Here is a 20687-nt window from a genome sequence, read left to right as displayed (position 1 = left end):
GGTGCATAGCAACAGGAAAAAATGATGCACAGACAGACAACAAACAGGTCAGAGCGGGGGATGCCTGACAGGTGGGAAATGAGAGAGGCCACACTCAACGCCAGCTCCAAATCTGACTAACCTGTAATCTGTCCAATGTCACACGCTCTGTGGACTTCCATTAATACTACAAAGCTATATCAGATCCCATTCAAAGAACTCATTTTAGTTATTACTCCATGCAATCTGGATTCCATGCTTTAAACTGAAACGTGGTTAGATAACCGCAGCAGGGCAACAGTTCTCTTTGTGTCAGCTCTTGAAATTTCAGTAGTATAAATGTTTCTCAAGCTGACAGTAAAGGTTGACATGGGGCTGCTTTTTCTAAAACTTATTCCAACAGCGTCTATCATTTTTCCTTTGTCTGCTCTAACACGGGTCACATATTTTTCAGAACTGTAAAATACTTTGCTGAACTGCTGCCTGTCATCTCCACTGATTCCACTTATTAGGACTCATGAAGATATACGTGATGTAACAGAATGAGTTTCTGGTCGTGATGAAGTGAGCTATTGCTTTTTATAGAACGGCCATCAAGTATGGCAATATGAAAGTTTTAGTTACATTCCAATTTAAATGTTTTTTTTTAATCAATAAATAATCATGCTAAAAGTAAAGAAGGCCCTCCTGGGCTGGCTGACTGCCTCCAAATACCCAGGCCGTTTCTATGGAAAGTAACGGAGGTAATATTAACCTACACTAGAAGATAACACAAGCTATTTCTTTTTGCTTAACACTAAAGAAAGGCACACAAGGGGTGTTTCCCAATGTCAAAGGAAAGGGTCCTCAAAAGCCAGAATTTGGAGGATTCCAAAGTCATCAACGTCATCAACGCCGCCGAAGGGGCCGTTCCAATGTCAAGAATCCTCCGAATTCCTCCAAGGGGAAACAGTCCCTTATTCAATAAAAATTTCCATAGACAGAGAAGGATGCATGTGTATCCTTCGCGGTCCCAAATCCCCCAAAATCCTAGGCGGGGACCTTTGGGCTTTTTAAAAAATTTAATGGGCCTCAGCGGGAGTTCGGGGGCAGGGCTGAGGGTTAAAAGTTAAAATTTTAAAAAACTTTAGTGTTTCCCGGGACATTTTTTATAAACCGTAATGTTTTCATTAATGTTTAAAGGAAAAGTTTTTAATGCTTGAAAATTTCCCTTTTAAAAATTGGGGTTACCCCCCGGGGCTAACGTTGGGCTAACTGAACCTATTATAAAATTTTGCTGTTGGGCAAAGCTAGGTTGCTGTCTTTTTTAAATTTTAAAATGAAAGGGTGGCATTTTATCTCTCTTTATAGGGCTTTTTCCCGGGTTATTTGCGTAAGGGGTTTAGCGAGATTTAGAAGTTTTGTTTTTATCATTTTTTGTACTGTAGACGGGGGGAAAACCGCCCCATTTTAAATTTCCCTAAAAACTTTTAAAACAAAGGCCCCCCCATTTTTAGCATTTCCCGGTAAAAAGGTATGTTTGCATTAATCGTATTTAAACCCATCTTTAGTTGTTTTAACTGTTTTTTAACAGGGACTAAGGGAGGCGGTCCCAAAGGACGGAAAAACCCACGACCACCCAGGGAGAAAAGGGGCCAAAAAAGATTTTAAATACATTTGCTATATTAAAGATTGTCTTTTTAACAAAAAATGCAAAAATTTAACTGGTTTGGGTCCGGTCTTTAAGTTTTTGGGGCGTTTTTTTAAAATTTTACCATTTTGTTCCGTTATTTCCTTTAAAATTTTTGACGTGGAATTTTTTCTGAGCGGGTTGAAACAACCCCCGAAAAGGTGAAATGTTAAAAACATTACTATAATGTTACACAAAGTAAAAATTATTAAACATAAAGGGGCGACAGACCCCTTGCCGAGGGAGGGTTTTTTCTTGAACTGCAGAAAAGGAGAAGGTTTAGGTTAGTAACCGCCCCTTTCATTTGGCTCCCAAGTATTTAAAAAAGGTAAGCCCCTGTGTGTTTTTTTTCATAAATGAACGTAAAAAACCCTTACCATTAAAACCACTACCTTACTGTTTTGGCGGATTTTTATAAGGGTTTGACTTTCAGTTTGACACTTTGTAAAACAGTATTTTTTAATTTTTTCCCCCTTCCATTTACTCCCTGCCCCTACCTGCCTGTGGTGCTCATTGGGGGCCCCCCTTGTAGTTGCTGATAATTTTTTTTCTTTCTTGACCTGTAAAATAAGAAATCTTACAGGTAGCAGAAAAACTGCAAGCAATTTTAACCCGTTTACTTTTTTTTTTTTTAAATGAAATAGAAGCTTTGAAAAAAGGGTTTGCCTTATGGGAAAAAATTAAAGTTTCCTTGTCCAGGCACAATTAGGGGAAAATGACCTTAAAAAACCTTTTTTAATATAAAAACCCCCAAGGGAATTTAAATGACACGAAAACCCCTTTTTTTAAAAAGAATTTTTTGGGTTAGAAAGAAAATTTTTAATATAGCCAAATAATGTATTCAACTTCCTCTTTGGCCTCGGTCCCCCTTTCTGGTGTGGCTTTGCCGCCTTTGGGACCGTCCGTTAGTCCCTTTTTAAAAGCCCTTTAACACAACAAAAAGTTTTAAAAACTCTTTTTATAAATGTTTAAACATACCGTTTTAAACAGGGATTTGTTTCCATAATGTCACCCTTGTTGAACGGGGCATAGTGAAATTTTAGGGAAAGTGATAATTCCCGTCTACAGATCCCAACCAGTGAAAAACCCCAACTTTCAAAAATCTCTGTATTGCTAAATTTAGTTTTAGGGTAACGGCATATAAAGGGGTAAACTTGCCACATTAAACTTAAAAAGGACGGAACCTACCCAAAAAGCCCAACCAAAATGTTAACGGGAAGGGTTTCCCATTTATTTTCGTCAGTGGGGGTTTTTGTACTACCAAATTTATTTTTTGGCCAATTTGAAAAACAAGTTTTTTTAAAGTTTTTTAAGCGGGGACTTTAAAATGTAAAAAAATTAAGGGGGAAAAAAATGATAAAAAAAACCCAAACACCCCAAAAGATACACTTTTAAAATTTTAAAAACTTCACCGTCGCGATGCCCCCCTCGAACCCCCGTATATCATTTTTTTTTAAAACACCGTCAAGGCTCGCGCATAGGATTGGGGGTGTTTTTGGGCCCCCGGAAAGGAACCAAGCATCCTTCCGAAATGGGAAATTTTTGATAAAGGCCCCCTCCTCGGGGGAATTGGGGGATGCTCAAATTGAAGGGTCCTTCGCACGTTATACGTACGTCCTCCTCTGGTTTGGGGGATTTTTTTCTTGGACTTAAGAAGGCTGCGTTCTTTTCTCACCCAAACAGCATTTTTTACGCCGTTAACCTTTTCCACAACCATTTACCCCGGTTTTGAAATGCAAAAAAAAAAATTAAGTGACGCCAGCCCCAATGACGTGCACTTGATAGCCTGTTTCCTTTGTACTGTTCCCAAATGCTAAGGAGGACTCGACCTCTCCTGAAGGACCTTCCTTGGAAGGACGAGTCCTACCAAGGAAGGATCCTTGACATTGAGAAACACCCAATGACATAAACAAATTAGTCTCACATTGCCAGAACTTCCACTAGGAAGTTCTGGTTTATTGGCATTTCTTTAAACCAATCACAATTGTCTTGGGCGAGACGGAGCAACGGTGTCGCTGCAAAATAGCCTCAGAAAGGAACTTGTTTTGGTGGAGCATGTGTAGTTGTGCAACAGAAAACTCAGATTGGACAGATAGCTGTCTCGATTTACCCTTCAGAGATCTGAGGAGCAGTTAAGGTGACGGACATCCAGCTGAAATGAGAGACATCCAGCGGAATTTACGGCGGCACCTGAAGAAAGCTGGAAGTGAAACGTCATTGATATAGACTAAAAACACATGAAACAATCGAGACAGCAGTAGAACAGCGACTATCCGATCAAGGCAGCGGTACTCCAGCAACTTTCTTGTTTAATTTAATTTAAACCTCATGTTCACTCTGTTGTCAGAGTGAGGGGGCTCTGTATTTTCTTTGTCTGTTGTCATGTCTTTGTATTGTTTATGGTGTTCGTGGAGTCTACTCCGTTGTCTCTATGTACCAGTTTTTGATATCCTGTTCTTTTCTTTTGCATTCTGGAGGGATTTCGCCTGCTGCGTTTAGGACTCCTTTTGGTTGGTGTGGACTTTAGTTCTAATTTCGTCAACCGTAATGTTGTCTCTGCATTTGGGTCTCATTTCTGACAATGACTTTTTGCGCTAATGCGCTTCCTTTTGTGGCAACAGCAATCAGTTTGTTTGCGTTTAACATTTTTTTCTCAGACGTCTTTGTATGTGGTTATTACATCACGACTAAGAACCAGATTGTTTTATATATACCTTTTTTCATTTACCCATTCTCCAAACACATTATACCGGTTCCATCACTTATTACCTTATAACACTGGAGTAGAGGCCTAAGGATCCAAGTAAAAGTTTATGTAGCCAGTGATTCATATCCTATCCTAGAAGCCTTTCCAAACCCATTTTCCACAAAAATTGAAACGTAACAACAAGTTGCCAAAACTTTCACATCCCCCAAAATACTGAAGACATGACCTCAGTTTTAAGCTGTTGATTTTTCACTACAGCGTGAGCAGAAAGTCAATGTGGTAGTACATGCAGCATTTTGCAGAATGTCCATCTGCTTTAGAACTAACTCCCTCTGGTGGGAGTTACAGACGTGGTCATTTTGCTTCACTTATTTATCTCATATAATAATAATAATAATATGCAAACATTCTTTATGCATTCTTTAGTACAAATTTGATTAAAAAAAAGTCTGCTGCAGGCTACTCTGTGATTGTCTCTGACGTTTGTTGTTGTACTGTGGTGCATTTGTCTTCCTGCTGGAACCTTCAGAATCTAATTCTTTCGTGCATAATCCAATTCTTTCTATGGCTGCAACAACCTGATTACATATTAAGGTTTCTTTTCATATTTTGTGTGTGTGTGTGTGTGTGTGTGTCTGACTATGTTTAGAGTGATGCATATTCATCCGTGCATTGCAGATTCTGGCAGTCGCAAGGAGAAAAGGAAGATGGAGAGACAGAATTGGGCCAGTGAGTGGCAGAGCTCCCTGCAGCCTCAGTCAGAGTGCTGAACGTCTAAGGAGGCACTGGAGGCCCCTGTGCAAAATCTGACATCACCAGCGCAGCTTGCCCAGTTCTGGCAAGACAGAGCCATGTAAATATTACATCCATGCCTCCCCCCACCTGCCACACACACACACGCACACATGCTTACAAATGTGCCTGCACTCACACACTGTGCGTCTGATTAAAGCTCTTAACTGCTGTGATGTTGTGGTAGAACTATCACCTTCAGTTACTCATCATTAAGAGCAAACGGACATCAGTGTGAAAAAAAAGAAAAGAAAAAAAGATTTCATACTAGATGTTTGAAGTGGACATTTTATTTGATATGAAACAGAGTGCTGACGTTTCATTTCTATACCTTTTATTCATATTGGTTATAGACACTGTGACTTCATGCTAATAACAATTGAAATTGGCAAACTTGTTTATTTTTATTTTCAGACCTAACTGTAACAATAGAACAGCAGGCCTCTTTAGGGGTACTATATTTGCAAAAGCCAACGCAGCAAACAAAGAGATACATACTGTACTCAGCCCTCACACACCATACACAGACAGGTATTTAATAGCTTGAACCCACACACTGGAATCCACTGATTATGATTATTAGCAGTATAAAATGTGCTATATCATGTGCTATTTATTTTTAAAAAACAATATGTTGACGCTGCCACCCAGTGCAATAATAGTCCGTTGATTTGGGCTGTGTGTTGTTTAATTCAGTTCACAGTCAACTAGAGCTGCAAACATTAATTGATTTAATAGTTAACTTTAAATTAATTGGCAACTATATTGATAATCAATTTGAGTTTGAGTAATCTTTTGGGAAAAAAAGTAAAAATTCTCTGACTCCAGCTTCTTAGATGTGAATATTGTTCTTTCTTCACTCCTCTGTGACGCTGAACTGAATGTCTTTGAGATGTGGACAAAAAAAGACATTTGAGGATGTCCTTTTAGCCTTTATTGTCTTTATCAAAGTTTTTACTTCCGGTGCAGCTGGAAATTCTGCGAAGTGTCCCCCATTTAGAATGTCCATTACCTTACGCTTTCTTTGTGTTGGCATTTTAAACTCCGGTGGATTCCGAGGACTACTACTACTTACTGCTCCTCAGATCTCTGCAGGGTAAATCCAGACAGCTAGCAAGACTATCTGTCCAGTCTGAGTTTTCTGTTGCATGACTAAAACTACTTTTGAAAGTACACATGTTCCACCAAAACAAGTCCTATGTGATTGGGTTTTTTAAAACATGCCAATAAACCAGTGCACATTTTTCTCCCATCCCAGAAACGAATCAGAATCAGAAAAACTTTTTTGATCCCGAAGGGAAACTCTGTGTTACAGTTGCTCAGATATTAGAATATAAATAAGAAATAAAGAAATCTAAGGGGTCTGGATATTTACATAGTTAAAATATGTATGATACAGTATTTAATAAATACATAATTAAGGTGTTGCAATGGTGAAAAGTAATAATAATAATAATAAATAATAATAATAGTAGTTTGTTGAGTATTGCACACATTACAAGCCAGTGGTTAGCACAAACAGATAATATGCCAGTTTCAACCTCTCTAAGTGTCTGGGTGTCCGACACTCAGAGGGAGGAGTTATAAGTTGATGGCCACAGACAAGAATGACTTCCTGTGGCGCTCTGTGGTGCATTTTGGGAGAATGAGTCTATCACTGAAAGTGCTCCTGTGATTGAGCAGCAAGCCATGGAGTGGGTTTGAGACATTGTCCAAGATGGCATGTAGTTTGGACAGCATCCTCCTATCTGATACACCCGACAGAGAGTCCAGATCCACCCCCACGATGTCACTGGCCTTGCAACAGCAAAGATGGTAGCACTGGCCACCACAGACTCATAAACATCCTCAGCATCTTCCTGCAGATGTTGAAGGACCTCAGCTCCTCAGAAAATAGAGACAGCTTTGGCCCTTCCTGTAGAGGCTTGAGTGTTCTTGGCCCAGCCCCGTTTATTGTCAAAGTGCACTCCCAGGTATTTGTAGTCCTCCACAATGTCCCCACTGACCCCCTGGATGGAAACAGGCTCACTGCTGCCTTGGCTCATCCTTAGATCCACCACCAGCTCCTTGGTCTTTGTCACGTTGAGCTGTAGATGGTTCAGCTCACTCCATGTGACAAAGTCCCCCACCACAGCCTTGTACTCAGCCTCGTCCCCCTCGTGATACATCCAACCACAGCAGAGTCATCAGAAAACTTCTGAAGATGGCAAGACTCTGTGTGGTAGTTGAAGTCTGTGGTGTAGATGGTGAAGAGGAAGGGAGAGAGGACTGTCCTCTCTCCCATCCTCTTCACCAATGCTGTGTGGACTCTCCGCAGCACTGTGGAGGAAGGTCTGGCAATGTGAGTGAATGTGAATTTTTGGGACCAAATGGTTTTCAGACCAACCAACTAATTGATTAATCAAAAAAACTTAATTTACAGATTAAACAACAATGAAAATAATTGTAAGTTGCAGCCCTACAGTCAACACAAAACTTCAGAGGTTTCTGCGAGCAACTCAAACTCAAAAGAAAAAACACCATCTATTTGGTTCAATTTCATACTGTTTTGAGTTGTAAGCAGCATCTTTTCAGTTGTCATGGCCAGAGCACGGTGGCCCTTCAGCCCCGGGAGACACCAAATCCCTGACAGACCAGTAAACCACAGCGCACCTATACAACAGACTTTTGCTTTGTGCGCTCTGCTTCTCTCCATAGTCTAGTAGCCAGCCCATAGAGCCCCATTGTGAATCTGGGAATGTTGAGTACACCACACCAAAGTTGTATTGCAGAAATGTGAAGTACGGGTCCCCAGCATATAGAAACTGCTGGATGCTAATTTTCGTATGTTGAGCAATTGGCATAATAAGCAGAATCGTCCAGAAGAGGTTTTAGAGGATGCTGAATTCAATTCTGGCACTGTCAGACTACAAAATGTTAATTTTATAAACAATTTGGATAAATCTAGACACATTTTTTTTTATCAATTTAGGACAAACTTTTAGGTTTTTTAAATACAATAATCGTACATTTCAGAATCACAAGAGCTCTTGCTCTTTGATGTGAATGTTGATAACCTACATTTTTTTATGATGTGGCAGCTAGCTTTTGTAGTTGTTTTAAGTATGTTGTAAAGCAAGGGAGTAGGGATGAGCCGAGTACTCGGCTGAAACGAGTATCCGGTACGGATAAAGCACTTTTGCTGAGCACAAGTATTATACGAGTAATGCGAGTCAATATCTGTACTCGGATTGAATAAGTCTCCACTGACTGTGTCTCCATTCTGTGATAGGCTAGTCAAAGTGCTAGTCACAGCGCCTCTCCCCTACACCACTCTGTGATAGGCTAGTCCCAGCGCCCCTCCCTACACACAAAGATTTCTCCTGTTGTTGTGTCCCACCGGCTGTGCTCACACACGCTCAGGACACGGAGAAGTGAACAGCTCTCTTCTCAGGTCCGCGGGGCTTTTCCGTAAACATTTAGGGTTCCTTCAAGCTTCAGGTTTGTTTTATACTTCGGTTTGAACTAGTACCTAGTAAACAGGAGACTTCTGGTAACCGTGGGGATTGTTCAGACATAGTGCTTGGTAGAATGGGACTCGCGTTGCATCTCTGCCGTCGGAGTTTTTTTTTAAACTGCCTGCTGGCTCTAACCAGTTTTTTTGAGTGTCTGAAACTTTCTTGCTGTGTTTTATAAAATAATTAAAAGGCAGTTGCGGTATAAATAAATAATATTACAAATTAAGATACACACACAAACACATTCCAACTAGAGTGCGGATCGGGCCGGATTTTTCTGTCCGAGCCCGGCCCGCGTCCGACAGAGCAGTAACCGAACCCGACCCGAGCCCGACAGGCATTAAGATATTTATGTCCGAGCCCGACCCTAGCCGACCAGTTAAAATCGCATTTGTTTCTCATACTAATGACACATGTACGTTTTGTTTGTGTGGAAGCCCGCTTTTATTAAGCAATTGTGGGAAAGGGCATTCGGAAATGTCAACAGATGAGCGCATCAATGCACAGGGGGCAACAAGCGCCATTACCTACATAATAAGCTGTTTTTAAATTCAAAGTTTCAATGCCTTATTGCGCTGATGTGACCGAGCCCGACCCGAACCCGAGCATCCTTTCTAAAAATCTGTTCCAACCCGGCCCGGCCCGTCGGGTCCCGTCGGGTCCCGTCGGGCTCGGGTCGGGTATCCATCCTCTAATTCCAACCCCCTGCCCCCCTCTCTCTCTTTGTTTCTCTCTCTCTCTCTCTCTCTCTCTCTCTCTCTCTCTCTCTCTGTGTCTCTTACTCACTCATAGACACACACACTCACACAAACCTATGAAAATAAAAAAGAACCCCCCCAAAAAATTATTAAGAGTTAAAAAAAGAAAGTTATATTATTGAGTATGAAAACTCTTGTTCATTACAATTTACTTCATAATTGTAACCACATTGTTGTATTTATTGTTGCAAAACTTGTTATATACTGTAGGCCTATATAGTTCGTTTGTTACCATGACAACACCACTGGTCTGAAGCTCAATACTGATGCTATCATGTAAATAGTTTTCTAATCAGCAATAAATATAACAATTTCTGATCAACTCATATCAATTGCATGCTTAAAATAACATACGGTTAAGCCCGCCCATTTCAAGACAACCCGACCCACTTCCGGGTTAAATCTGACCACTTCCGGGTAAGCCCCGCCCAGTCCGAGTACGGATACGGATACAGATAATTCATGTGGTAAACAGATACAGATACAGATACAGATAATGCTGTACTCGCTCATCACTACAAGGGAGCATAGTCTAAGTACTTGAAACATTGTATGTACATCAAATGTATGGAAAACTTAATCAAAAAGGGAGTAGTTTCACCAACTACCATGTTTTCCTTAAAGCGGAACAAGCTAATCACAAACTAATTATGAACAACCGAAACGTTAAGTAACGAGAATTTTATGTACAACATAACTTATTTGGTGTGCTCGGCCATAGAGCTAACCTAACATTACACTAGCCATTATCCTAAAAGCCTGGATTGCTAGTCTAGAACGGCCAGTTTACTATTGCCTCTCTAAACAACTTTTGACATTTTCATGCCAAGTCAACATGATGCCATTCTTTATCCTGGAGATTTCTATTTTAATATTCTATATTAAATCTATTTTTCTATATTAAATCTATTTTAATCTCAACATGCTGACATAAATTCCGCCATGTTGAGATTTAAATTGGAATATTTTAATTTGAGCGGCAAAGTGTTGACTTTTAAAAGTCAGTCAAGGGATTTAATGTTGACATTACTAATGTTTTCACATTAAGATATAAAGTAAAAGTATTGTTCACTACATTGTGAATTTCTAGTCAGATCCATTTTGGTGAATCTTGTGTTCTAAAATTAGTTACCATAATTTTCAAAATTGTGGATTCTTTTTTTTTTATTATGACTTCTTATGGTTTAATAAGGAAAGGATTAAAAATCAGTTGATATTCAGTGTTATTGCTGCTTTCTTAAGTTGTTGTGGAGGATTATTTAACCATTTGACTCTAGGGTAGTACTTTCAAAACAAAGAGAGATGGTTTGATCAGGTATCTTTTTGCACCATGCTGTGGCAAAGATGGCGACTTTAAGATTTCTGGGTCCAAAGGAGTTGCTGTTCTGCTAATTACGAACGTGGAGCTCAGAGACACAGCCATACATGATTGCTACTGATGGTGCTTCATCAGCTTCTGTGCTATGTCACAAATCTTGCTACAGCTCAAATACTTCTGGCTCTAGAAATGTGAGCAAACGCAAGTCCAACTCATGTCAGAGTCAGCCGGAAAGCGAATCTGCCTTTGAGTATTCAAAACAGTGCTCATATGGTCTTATCTGTGACAAAAAAAGACTCTAAAAATCCTAACAGGTGGAATCTGGTTACAAAATGTCAGACTTTAGATAGGCCAGGCTTTCCATCCTTCAAAGATGTGATTTTGTCTAAATGTGATGAATGGCAGGATGATTGGGCAGAAGTTGTGAAGCTACAGATTAATGGCATCATGGACCTATCTGCAGCTGATGCTCAGTATTACTCCAAGTGTTACAATGCTTTCAGGAAAGTACTTATTGACTCAAGTGCAACTGCTAGTAAACCAATTGACGGCTGCCTAGCTTCGGTCATAGACCACATGAGTGCAAACAAGTCAGTGACTTGGACTGTCTCTGAATTACATCATGATTTTTTAGCTAATTCCTGGAGTTTGTGCCAGAAGCAAATGCTAGCCAACGTGTGTGATTATTATGGTGATGCCATTATTGTACTGAGAGTTGAAGGATGCCAGACGATTGTTGGCTTTAGGCAGTACATTGGTAAATCAATCAAATTAGTAGGACAAACTGGCCTCACCAATGACCACGATGTCAACAAGGTTGTCAGAAAAGTGCGGGAAGAGGTCCAGAATATTCCCTTGTCTTGTGAATACGACCTTGGCCGCTTTAGGCATGAAAGGGTCATTCAAGATACAAGTCCATCTCTGTGGCTGGGTTGGCTTAGTGGGTAGAGCAGGCGCACATGTACTTCGAGGTGTATGCCTCAATGCAAATGCCCAGTGTTCGAATCCAACCTGTGATGTTTTCTTGCATGTCTTCCCCCTCTCTCTCACTTAGCTATCAAAAAAAATAAAGGGGGAATAGCCCCAAAAAATAGTTGTAGTAGTACTCTCCTAAGACTTGTCTCCAGTCTTGTGTCCAGGTAAGAAACATTGACCAACCCAACACTCACACAGCAAATCAGTAAAAGCTGGAATCAGACAACTTTGGGGCTAGCTGTAAAACTTCATCATAAGCTTGGTAGTTCATAACTGGTTCGGAACCTAAATGAGTCTTGGTGTAACACATGATGAGGTCCACAGGTTCTGGAAGTCAGCTGCCGAATATACCACATATGATGCAGATAAGTACCTGTGGGTATTAGGACTGGAGAGCTTCATTGGCCCTATTCACAGGGGTGATCATTTTGATCTTGTAGTCTTCACACCCGAAGGTTTATGCATAACACATGCCATGGTCCCTCGGTTTGTGCAAAATCCTGCAGGGATCCTGTTTCCTTGGGTGCCAACTCCAGACTGTGGGATTGCATCGCTAAAAGTACCCTGTCAGACAAAGCTCTAAGCTGAGAAATCCTGCCTGGTAGCTAACAGCAGCCTTACCATTGAAAATATAACAGTTGACATACAAGATTGCTTGCCAGATGCAAAATGCAAAATGAGGTGACCCACAGCAATGGACATGAGCGGTCCTCAAACCTGGAATGATGCACACCCTGATGTCATTCATTGGCTCAATTGGGGAACTGATGAATTCAACAGGCCTTGATGAGCTGGTTAGAGCATCATTTCGCGGCCTGGCATCTATCTTCAAAAGGAAAGGCCTTGCCTAAGGCCACGAGAGCCTTCCGTATGGTTATATATGCTCTTCTTCATGAATTCTGAAAGGAGGGAGAAAAGAGTCATCAGCAGATACTAGAATTCCTGGAAAAAGTAAGACAGCACCCAACAGGCCCAATTATGGATGGATTTCTTTATCACTCCAACCTTAATATCACATAGATTCTGGAGAGCAGAAAGGGAGGGTCACTGGCTGCTGCAACAACACTGTCTTGAAGAGGTGCTACCATATTTCTTTGCTGCTGGTCATCAACACTATGCTCGATGGATCACTAGGACCTTCACGGCCACCTGTCACGTGCCAGAAGAGTGTTTGAAAAGGCCTTTGGCATCCTTGCTGCACAGTGGAGGATCTACCACAATGTCATTGGAGTGAGCCCTGAAAATACAAATGCCATTGTGAAGGCAACAGTGGTTCTGCACAATTTTCTGTGGTGGAACCACCCAACAACCCTACCCTAACAACTCCACCCAAGATGCCATAGCCATGCGGGAGGTTTTCAACACCTACTTCTTCTCTCCTGCTGGGGCCATACCTCGGACCACAGAGGCCTGAAGTCTTTGCAACCCACACCTGCTGCTTCTCTTCTACAAATGAACTTAAAGGCTCTTTTAAGAGCCACTCTCTTGTTCTCTGAAAAGCTGTTTCCAAAGTGTCCATATTACATGACATGACGATCTGATAAAACAACAACATATTACTTCATTCATCATATCTGTCACTCATCCACCCCCATATACACACATCATATTCAGTCACTTATGTGAAGTTTATTTTGTAACATAAAAAACACATAAACCATAACAGAAAAGTAAAATAATGGTTACTAGATCTATAAAAAGAAAAGGAATTAATTGTCTTTTTTTTTTTTAAATGTTGGTGTTTTTTTCCTTTTTATTATTTATTTGGGGATTTTTGGGGTTTCTCTATTTTTTGCCTTGTTTTTTTGGGGGGCCACTTCTGTGTTTCTTTAACATATTACTTGTGCAGTAAATTAAATAGCACATGAAACAATACACAAGACATGCATAGCAAAACGAAATCACAAATTAATACATTGTAGCATGGGTCATGTCAAGAAACTCTGCCCTATGCAGAGTTGTGAGAAATTTCTGCACCTCACTCCTCTTCTCCCTGGGCAGATTTTGGAGCCGTGGGGCCAAGCTTAAGAGAAACAGCTCTGTGCCATCTGTGTTTTGCTGTAGCGCATTGTCTTCAAACTCATCAACAAACAAGAAAAACAAGAAAGAAAAAGAAAGAATTTCTTTTTCAAGTGCTTTAAACATACACTTTACAACAATGCCGTTCTTAATTACAACTGTAGGTACTTTTGATAGAGTATTTACATTCTCCTACTTGTCTATTGTACATTTTCCTTTTCTATTTTTATAGCTTTAGTTACTTTGCATATTCATATTAATTATACTAAAAATTATGAATAATGTATGATGTATTCAAATGGATAAAGAGGAGAGTTTATTGATCTGGTGGTGAAATTCACAAGCTAGCTGCCAAGTCAAACTTCCGCTGTTATTTTGGTGAAAGTAACTCAAAAGTAATGCAAAAGTAGTGTAGTGCATTACAATTCAGAGACATTCATATTGTAATATAACTAATTACTCTCAATGACAATAACTTGTAATATATAATAATTTAAATTTTGGAAATAACTTGCCCAACACTGGACACCATGCGGTGCAATTTACACCAATTGTTTTAAGAAATGCACTCACTGTTTTACAAATGCAAATTATGATTTGACAAATGCAACAAAGTAACTGAGAAAATAAGTGACATAGTTAATAATAATAATAATAAAAAATTGAATTTATATAGCGCTTATCATGAACTCATTTACAAGGCAGGAAGATAATAAAAACAATGCACAACTAAACAAAACAAAACAAGATTCAGGCACGAATCAGGTTGGTAGGGGGAGAGGAGGTCAGTGAGGTATGAGGGTGCCAGATGGTGGAGGGCTTTGTAGGTGAGGTCCAGGATTTTGTAGGTGATCCGGTGGGAGATGGGGAGCCAGTGGAGTTGTTTTAGGACTGGAATGATGTGATGCCAGGCTACACTCAGGTCAAGGAGGATAAGGCTATTGAGGGAACAAGTGTCAGCAGAGGAGAGGAGGTCGTTGAGGACTTGGTGGAGAGCAGTTTCTGTGCTGTGGAAGGGGTCGAAAACCAGATTGGAGAGGTTAGTTTCCAGAAATCTATTGTTGGGGGTAAGGGGATCCCTGTACTTTCACACGAGGAACTATGCTCATTTTACAACAGCAGTCCTGGACTGTAGCAATATCGGCAGCGCAGACCAATTGGCCAGATCTTTTTGAACATTACTTACTATAGTTTCGTAGCAGATTTCGTAGTAATGATGCTTTGGGTTGATGTTGTACCACTTATAGCTGATGTCACCTGTCTGTTGTTCAATAGAAGATTAGATTTATTCCATTTTTTATAGCCAGACTATAAATAGATGTTATTTGGGTTTATAACTTGGGCTAAACGTTCAAGAGAGATCGCAAATAGCATGGGAGAGAGTGGGCATCCCTGCTGCAAGCCCCGTTCAATGGGGAATGGCTGAGAATGCAAGCCATTGGTTGAGACTATGGTCGTGGGATTCACATATAAAGTACGTACCATGTCAATAAATTTGGCCCCCAAACCTAGCCTCTCTATTACTTGCCACAAGTAGTTCCACTCTAGGCGGTCAAAAGCCGCATCCACTAATAAAACTGTTGCCGTTGTTGGAAGGTTTTTGACTTCTTCTATTACATGAAGTAATCTGTGTACATTTTCTGCAGTTTGACACTTTGGTATGAACTCTAAATGGTTGGGGTGGACTAGCTTCTTAATACGCCTAGCGTTCTAGGCGGAGTGCCAAGCCTTTGGAATAGCGCTTAATATCCGTCACACTGAGACTGATGGGCCTGTAGCTTGAGGACTTTCACCTTTTTAGCAGTTTTTAAGGCTGATTTAAGTCCCTCTAACGTTATAGGTTGACCCTGTTCTTCTGCCTCCTCTGGGTCAAGAATAGGCAGGTTTAGTCATTTTAGGAACTTTTGTCACTGTGTCGGATATGGGTTGCAGGAGGACTTATACAACTTTGAATAAAAGGATTGGAAAATGACGGTGGTATCTTTAGGATTTAATGAGACACCTCGGTCTGTGCGGATGCTGTTAATAGCAGCTCTGGACTCGCTTTGTTTTCATTTCAGAGCCAGCAATTTGCTTAGTTTACAACCATTAAAATAGTCATTTTGCCTCATTCTGTGCAATATGAATTCAACTCTCCTTCTTTGCAAATTATTTGGCTCTGCTTGACTGAAGTATGTATAGATTTAGAAAAATCAGAGAGACTGTTCCAGAGATTTACAACGTGCTTCCAACTCCTCAATCCTTGCCTCTCTTTTTGTCTTCAAATTGACTGCAAAGGAAGATACGAAATCACTAATAAATCTTCAGTTGCTTGCCAAATGTGCGCCGGGTCCGAAACTGAATCAGTATTGATGGCTCTAAACACTGCATAAAAAGGTTTGTTCTGCAGAAGGGAGTTATTACATTGCCACCTTCTAGATCTTTCTCCTAACATATCACAATGGAATGTGGTTCTCAGCGCATTGTGATCAGACAGTATTGCTGGTTCAATTACTATTGTGTGGAACATTGCCTTGAGCTCCTTGGAGTAAAAGATATAATCAATACAGGGGAGGTGACATGTGGAAAAGAAGGTGTAATCCCTGCTAGTAGGATTGTGCATCCTTCACATATCAGTAAGATGGTGGGATTCCACACGTGCTTTAAACATGTCCGGTATAAGTTTTGGAGCTTTTGTGTAACTGACCCCTGATCTATCCTGATTTCAATCTAGTACCGTATCATTAGAGAATATTCACTGAGAGAAAGCAATTCACGGTGAGTGTGCATTTCTGTGACAGCAACACAATGGAGCCCTTGGTTTTGTTGTTGTCACTAGATGAAGCAGCATCCTGAATCCCTGAACCCTACCGGAATTCGCTGATACTTTTGTAGCAAGATATGTGGTCACGTCAAACACAGCTTATGCAAAACTCCAGCCTAATTTTGATCCTCAACAGGCTCCACAAGTCACTGATTAATTGAAACAGGTCTAGTGCATTCTTGTGTTAAACATGAACAATGTTACAAAAACCTTAGAACTAGGTCTCAATCATCTATTAAGATCTGAAATAGGCTATGGGAAAAACAAACCGGCCCTGTAGGAGTATTAAAGAGATTATGAGATGAATGGTCATCATGTTCTTTTAGTCTAATCAAATTGTCCTTTACAGGTTTTCTCTGGTCAAATCTTTACCGGTCCAATCAGTGGAGAGAGAGAGTGGCTGACAACCATGATGCTGAGATCCTGCGCTAGTTTGAGTTGTACTTCCGTAATAGCAGCGGAGAAAGATGCGACCAAAGCCATTCGGTCCGTTGTGGCAACGCTGACAATTTATCCCGAAGTTAAAGCCCGAGCAAGAACAATCTTTGCTGAGTTTTGTTGGTGGCCCTCCTCCCCACGGGGTTCGGGAAAAGTTTGATTTTTCAGCACGCTCCGTTAGTGGTGAAGGAGTTAGCTAAGGCGGACGGTAGCAATGCTAAGCCAATGTCACCACCAAACTTTAGCGATTGGTTATGGCAGATGCAGAGTGGCTGTGGGCAGATCCATTAGTTTTAAACTTCAACAGAGTACCCGCCTTCAAAGAAGTTAACACTTGTCAATGGAGAGCGGCCAGACTCTCTGTATAAATAAAATGTACGAGAGTCGGGTAGAACAAGGCTATTGTCCAAAGTAACTTTCAACCGAAAAAACAATAGTGGAACACACCCAAACAATAAAATCACATTGAGGACTCTTCCAGCTCGGATTTCTCATTCATGGTCCCACTGCAGAGTTCTGCATCAATTCTTACACTGCCAAAAATAAATTCAAACACTGAAGATGATTGACAGCTTTTCTACAGATATTCTTTTCCATGAAAACACTTTTGTCAATTTGTAGTTTTCTATGCTTACAACCTTGACAGAGAAAGAAAGGATATCCAGTGATATAAGGTTCTTGTGGTGTACTCACATGACAAGTGTGATCACAAATTGCAGTACAGTATCTGTGAATTATTAATTCTGGAATACCAGGGTTCCAGTTGGGCTCATTTAAGCATAACTGTTAAAATTCCAAATCCATGTCATTACAAAGCCTGCATTAAATAATTCCTCAAGAAGCAGTCAGGAGTGCAGTGTAAATAGAAGAGGGTTACAGAGAGAGAGAGAGAGAGAGAGAGAGAAAGAGAGAGGGGCTGACACACAATTTTCAAGGACATTCCTGAACAATTAACTTGCGGTTTTAGCTATCTAGCCCATTAGTCTTGGGGGTTTGGAAGCAGCCATTGATTTTGGATGTCAGCCACTCTCATTTTATGGAAATTGCACTAAATGGCAGGGAAACAAAAACAAATTGAATTTTCTGTGCTGTTACTTGTAATGTGAAATTAGATATGTGGCCATGTGTGACTGAATAAGCCAGCCACAGAGACTGAAAGAGCAATGGTGCAGTATGGGTAGGCTACACGCCATGTACATTTTGTTAAGTGCTATTGCTAAAGGGAAGATGTATTTGTAAGGTATAAGTGCAGGTACACAATTTAATTTAATTATTGGTATTTTAACATTGTGGATTTTGATAACACTACAAAGATGTTTTTATCAATATGTATTTCACATAAATAACACACATTGTGCTGACATTTTTATTTTGTATCTTTAGGATTTGATTATTTTTAAGCGAAATAATTCTAGTCATTCAGTGTCTTCTTCAAGAAAACGCCACGCATCATTGGACTGAAAGAGGGCAGCAAAGAAAATGACCCAGTTGGGTTCCTGAAATATCAGCCACCGGTGTGGATCCCCTCCCCCTCCTGGATAACAAGGCTACCATCAACATTGACAGAGGACACAGAATCTACGGCAAGGGTACAACGACACATACGCTGATTTTCAGGTGTTTGAGATACCAGAACCGCCAAGCAATCCTTCAGGGGCGAGGCAAGTACAGCAGAAAGCCCCAATTTGTGATTCCAACGCAACGCTGCTTTGCAAGCCTGACTGCAGTGCTTTCCCCGTCCAGAGGCGCCTGGCACTTATAGCAGTACAGCATAAGTTACATGCCAAAGGTGTCTCAATTTTCTTTATTTATGTGGCCGTCCTGGGAGTGACCCACGGAGGGAGAGTGCTACAGCCAAGGACACGGACGTGTTCTGTCGAGATCTGGATATGGAGGATGACGTGACAGCCGCTTTGCAGCAGGACCGGTGCTGTCAGTGGACCCAGAGGACCAGGGGGACCTCACGTCTCGTCTCCTCTTGCGGACCCCAATGGCTGTGGATTAGCGTATCTTGAATAATGTGTTTTTTGACCCATCTAACCTCCCAACATGGAATTTCCGGCTTTAAAACTATTTGCTATCGTTGTCGGGGGACCTGTAGCTCACCCAGTAAAGAGTGCACCCTATGTAGGCCTTGGCAGCGGCCTGGGTTAAAATCCGTCCCGGGGCTCTTCGCCGCATATTGTCCCTCCTCTCTCTCCCATTTCTTGTCTATCAATTAAAAGCCATAAAATGCTCAAAAAATACTCTTTAAAAAGAAATACTACCTCATCTTCACACCACAAAACTGCTGCTCTGCCCGGTGAGCGTTCCATACACAAACTGAGGGCGGGGGGGGGAGGGGTAATGCTTTGTATGTGATGCCTTAATGACCAAGCCTCTGTATTTTACAAGTTTGTAGTGAGATGACTGCAACTTGTGCTTGTTTGCAGCATAGCAGATCATTCTTTGATGCCTGCAGTTTGTGCTTGTTTACACAGGTCACTGGATAATTCCTGGTCAACTGCAGATTGTGCTTGGGTATGCAGGGTACTGAATAATTCTTGGATGATTGCAACATGTTCTTGTTTACCCAGGGTAGGCACAATGGACTGACTAATGCACACAATATCCCCGCAACTGTCAAACCCTGTAATAGATGCATTTGAAGGACACCATTGCAAAGTGTTTCACGCGATTGTGTTTCCAGAGATGTATCGTTACTGCAGTTTAATAAACGTTAATGCAGTTTAAAAGTAGTATCATTTAATGACGTTGGCACACAGGTTTTGACTGTTCCATCATACTTTGTCCAATTAGCCTGGCTCTGCCTTCCTCTCAATTCCGCTCAATTTTCATTTTGCTTCAGTACTACGTCTGGGTTTGCGGTATATTCGCAGGATTTTCACCCTAGAGACTGGGGTTCATGTCCAGAAATGTGCATGTTATAACCCCACCCACAATAAACTAAACTCAACTGTCGCATTTTTCTTTTCCTAAACCCAACTCTTGCTTTCCCTTTTTCTTAAACCCCGCTGTACGGTTCTTGCCCCACGTGTCATACACCCACGATCTTTCCCTTAACCTAACTGCGTCAAAAGTGATGACAATAGCAATAGAAATCCGAAGTCACGCCCCTTCTGGTGGACCACATGGGACCTATGTTTAGAAAAAATATGAACGATAGTGAATCAGGTAAGGCAAATTATTTTATAATCTCGTTTGAACTGAGCCATGGATTACAAATATGTTTGTCAGTTCAAAAGAAAATTTTTCAACCGAAGAAAGCCTCAGTTAGCCATATGTTTGTCATAGTACCTTTTTGTTTTGTGTGAAACTACTCAGTGAACTACATCTCTTGTCTCACACAATTTACGTCACCTATCTTGATGCTCAACTTGCTCGCTAGCTAGCTCGCTTAGCTCTGTTCCACAACACATGTGTTGTTGTCTTACCTGATGCTTTTTATTTAGTTAAGTGTTTTCAGAAGATAAGCAAAAGAACAAGCAAGAGCCGCTGCTCATTTGAGTAATGTTACATCCCCGGTACGATACACACAGACATCGTGGCTTCAGTGAGACGTCGTCCATGCAACATTGAAGTGAAGTTTTCTATTTACGTAATTTCACAGTTATTATTCACAATTATCTTTTAATTTGACAAACCCGCAACTTTACAATAACAGCCAGGTAATGTTTATAGATAGTTTACAAAGTAATTATTAACTATTTAACAAGGTATTATAGCCATCTG

At 40.7% G+C, this 20687-nt stretch overlaps 1 long non-coding RNA gene across 1 annotated transcript; it reads left to right on the top strand.

The window, feature by feature from the left end:
- Positions 1-546: 546 nt before the first annotated feature.
- LOC116672401 (uncharacterized) lies at positions 547-20205 on the top strand. The gene is made up of 3 exons (XR_004327546.1): positions 547-617; positions 6853-6857; positions 20193-20205. It is a non-coding gene; the product is annotated as an uncharacterized LOC116672401 (long non-coding RNA).
- The last annotated feature ends 482 nt before the right edge of the window (positions 20206-20687 follow it).

This window comes from Etheostoma spectabile, chromosome 22, assembly GCF_008692095.1.
Source record: "Etheostoma spectabile isolate EspeVRDwgs_2016 chromosome 22, UIUC_Espe_1.0, whole genome shotgun sequence".
Classification (NCBI taxonomy): domain Eukaryota; kingdom Metazoa; phylum Chordata; class Actinopteri; order Perciformes; family Percidae; genus Etheostoma; species Etheostoma spectabile.
The sequence above is the reverse complement of the archived record's forward strand: the minus strand, read 5'-3'. Positions and strand labels throughout refer to the sequence as shown.